We start from the raw sequence: 3,895 nt of genomic DNA on the forward strand, positions 1-3,895 counted from the left end.
GTAGTGCTTGAAATAATATGCTTGTGTCAAGCAATAGTGAACTAATTCTGGATGTAATTTACTCTCTTCTCGTGTAAATTTAACACCTGCTACTACATATTCATAATGGAAGTGCTTTTATTGTGCGTGTTGTATATACGTGTGTTGTACAAGCCCTGTTTAACCTTCTGTGTGTGATGACAGAACGGTACATCCCGTTTGCCTCAGTTGTCAACCGATGTACCTGTGACACCAAGTAATACACAACACTGCTCCAGAGCTTTCTGAGACCGGTGATCCTATATTGCTTGTTTTAGTCTTGTTTTCTTTTTCCTGAAGAATCAATAGTTTTGGCAAGAAGCCAGGGCAAATTACATTTCAGCCGATCCAGATAAAAGAGAGTTTATTCCAGGTCAAAATAAAAGACTACAAAAACAGGAAAAAAAAGTGTTGTAATAAACATGTTTTGCTTAGGGTTTTTTTTCCCCTTCACAGAACAGGATGAGTGATCTGAAGCTAATACTGGGGTAAGATTCATTGGACTAAAACCTAGTCAAATGAGCTATCACATATGCTGCTTCTAAAGAAGACTCCTGTAATAAATCTTCAAATACTTAAGTACACCAAATGAAATTGTTAACACTAAATTATTCAACAGCAAACAGAAGATGCTGATCCAGAAATCCTGAAGGAGCATAAATGCCACACATCCAGCTCGGAGGATCCCAAAAACATGATTCATCAGGAAACCTGAGGCAGACATAGAAATGCATACAAATTTATAAATAGAAAGAAGATGTAAATCAGTACTAAGGAAATGTCACAGCAAATCACCCTACCTCCCTAAAGAATATTCAATAAGTTTGTGATCAGGTTTTTGCTCTGTTTCGTAGTTCCAATTTTCAAACCCAGACTTTTGCTCTTTGGGAATGTATTAATTGTCACTCTTCTCCAACTAAGTCAACGTAAATGGCTAGTATACTAATGCAAATGCCAAGCTCAGGCAGTTGTACTGGCTATTACACAACATAATGGAAGTCACGTATAACTATTGTTATTTACCTCACCAGTGGATAAAGGACAACTGCTGTCTGCTGCTGCTGAGGCTTCCTGTACAGTGCTCTTGCAAGCCCTGGCCAAACAGCTGTAGAACCAGGTTTGTGCCCTGCCTGTCTTGATGGGTAAAGGAGTTACACCCTTGCCGAATAAACAGATGAATTAACTAGACCTTGGTATTTAGGGAACTGTGAGCAGAAAAGTTGATGCATGGAATTGCAACAGCAATTTACTGGAGAGGGATACAATTTTTTCAGAAGCATATTTGGTTCCACATCTACCCAGAAGTGCTCTTCAAAGGATGCAGTTTTTATTCCGTGTAATTTCTGATTTCCGGTGATGCTTGGGCAGCAGCTTAGAGAGAATTTGCAGAGTTCATGGCTGTTTTGAACACACGTATCACAGAACTCTAGACGTCCCCCAGAAACATTGAGGTCAAAAAGGGAGAGGACCCATGAGTTAGACCGGACTTTTTCAGCTCACAATTTTGGATTTTTGTGTTTCAGATCCAGCTGTATTCTAATTGAGCCCTTTTTTTGAACTGACCCCCGCCATCTTCTGAAGAGCTCATGTCAGTTGAGACCTAAAGTATCAACAGAAGCCGCTGCAAAATCAGAAACTAAAAAGAAGGAATCTCACCATCAATGTGGGGCAATGGAGGACTCTTCAGCTCCGAAAAGGGACAATTCCCCACAGCTCCATGCTGCTGATTACTGCTGCCTCTTGTTGGACCTTGTTGGACCATGCAGCCACAGCATGCATCAGCATCGTTTGTTAATCTGAGTTAGGGAACATGTCTAGAAAAAAAATTGTTAGTTGTTTGGGTTTTTTTAAATGCCTGGGCAAGCTTGCTGCACAGCCCCATGATCACTAACTTGGGTTGCGTGGGTGCAAACGGCAGGAACGCATGGCCAAGGGCAGATCACCAGCATGATCGTAGATCAGTTTACACCAGGCATGAAGTACTTATTTGACTGATCATTTCAAAGATACCTCAGGTGTGTCCATGAGTTCCAGTCAGTACAGCGCAGGCATATTGAATAACAAGAACATGAGTGAGCATGACACTTGCAACAGAAAGATGCAGGACAGGACTCAATGAGATTGAGAAACGCAAAGTGTTGGGTAGGTGACAGGAATCAAAGGCTTTGGCAGGAGTTCTGATCCCCGTGCACCGGGACAGGAATGTGACAACAAGCCAAACGCTCAGGGAGGAGGAAGAGAGACGTTGGAGGAAGATGTCTCCAACAATAAGCAGGCAGCCAAAAGCATGTGAACCATTGGATGTGTGCTTGGCCCTAGCTCTCCCAGGAGAAAGAGTGGACAAAACTAAAGGAAAGAAAAAACATTACCAAGGAAACCGAAAGCAAGAGAGAGGTTGTTGTATCTTGGACCAGCTTGACCCTCTACAAAGGTCATCACGAGCAGGCATAGTCCATGCGGCCTATAGGTAGTCGCACAGTTTGATCCCAGTCACACAGCTGAAGCGCTCCATGTCCTGAAACTTTAAGCCACAATTTTTATTTTATTATAATTGCAGGTCCTTGGGCACTTTCTAATACCAACTAGGAAATTTGCTACATCCTTTTTCCCAGGAGTATAAAAACGATCAGGCAGAAAAGCAAAAAAAAAACCCCAGCATTAAGACAGGATATTCCCCACCCTATCATAAAAAGATCCGCTTCCCTTTTTCTAAAATGAGTATTTAAAAAGCAGATGAAGTCTTGCAAAACTCCTTGAAGAGCTAAGTAAACACTGCAACGTTCTGTTGGCTTAGGAACAAGTAATTTTCAATAATGAATTTTGGTTTGCCTTGAAACTTAGCCACAGTTTCCTCTCTGCCGGATCTGGACCATTTTTATAATACCTGTATTTGGGTGGCAACCAGGAGCATGCTTGCTAGCTACCACAAAAATCTAGTTCAGAAGAAAAACCCTTATCCCAAATGTTTTCTTGTCCTGTATCGAAATGCCACTTGATATTCCCAGTTCTGTGGAAATTTGGGAAAACTGTTTGCCACGTCACACCAATAAATGTGAGAGCAAAACTGCAAGTGATTATGTCATGTTTGGAACGGGCTGAAGCAGAGGAGGTTTGGGGAAGTTCGTAGAAAGAAGCATCTGTAGTAGCAGATCAGAAAAAGAACAATACGCATTTTTAGTACGGATGAGAACTATAGAAAAGACCTGAAATTGCAAGAAGGATTTTGAAGAGAGTTCTGCCAGGGGCGTTGAGTAACTAGTAACTAACTCCCAAGAGAACTAGTAGGGGATGTGCTAACATAGTTTCTCTCCCGGTGAGAGGGTATGAACGCCTTCGAGCCGAGGATGGATCTGGATGTAAATGGAAAATAGCTTTTGACTCCCCAAACGTTCACGGCCGTGCTGAAGCGCGGTGCGAGGGGAGCTGGCAGGGCGCTGCGGATGCGCTGCGGGCCCTCGAGCAACCCCGCGGCTCTGGGCCTGGGGAGGGCGCCGGGAGGCCCGGAGGGCTGCGGGGCAAAGAACAGGGTCCGTGGCGTGGGTGCGGCAGGCAGCGGCAGTCGGAAGGCAGCGGGTAACACATGGGGTGACAAGAAACGGAAGGGGCTGGGGGCGGCGCGGGGCCGGGGATGTGGTGGGAAGCTCCCCTCGCAGCCGGGGAGACGCAGCCCCGGGGCAGCGGTGTCGGGGAGAGGAGGGACACTGGGTCCGGCAGCCCAGCTCCGGGCCAGCCCTGACGGCACAGGGGCGGCCGGGGGCCGGCAGCCGGTAGCCCAGCCCCGGGGCGGTGCGCCCCAGGTAGCGGGGGCGGCCCCTCGGATCGGGTTACCTGGGCGGGCCGCGGCCCGGCTCTTCCCGTCTGGCCCGGCCCCCGCCGA

This window comes from Chlamydotis macqueenii, chromosome 11 (assembly GCF_036417535.1).
Source record: "Chlamydotis macqueenii isolate bChlMac1 chromosome 11, bChlMac1.mat, whole genome shotgun sequence".
Taxonomy (NCBI): domain Eukaryota; kingdom Metazoa; phylum Chordata; class Aves; order Otidiformes; family Otididae; genus Chlamydotis; species Chlamydotis macqueenii.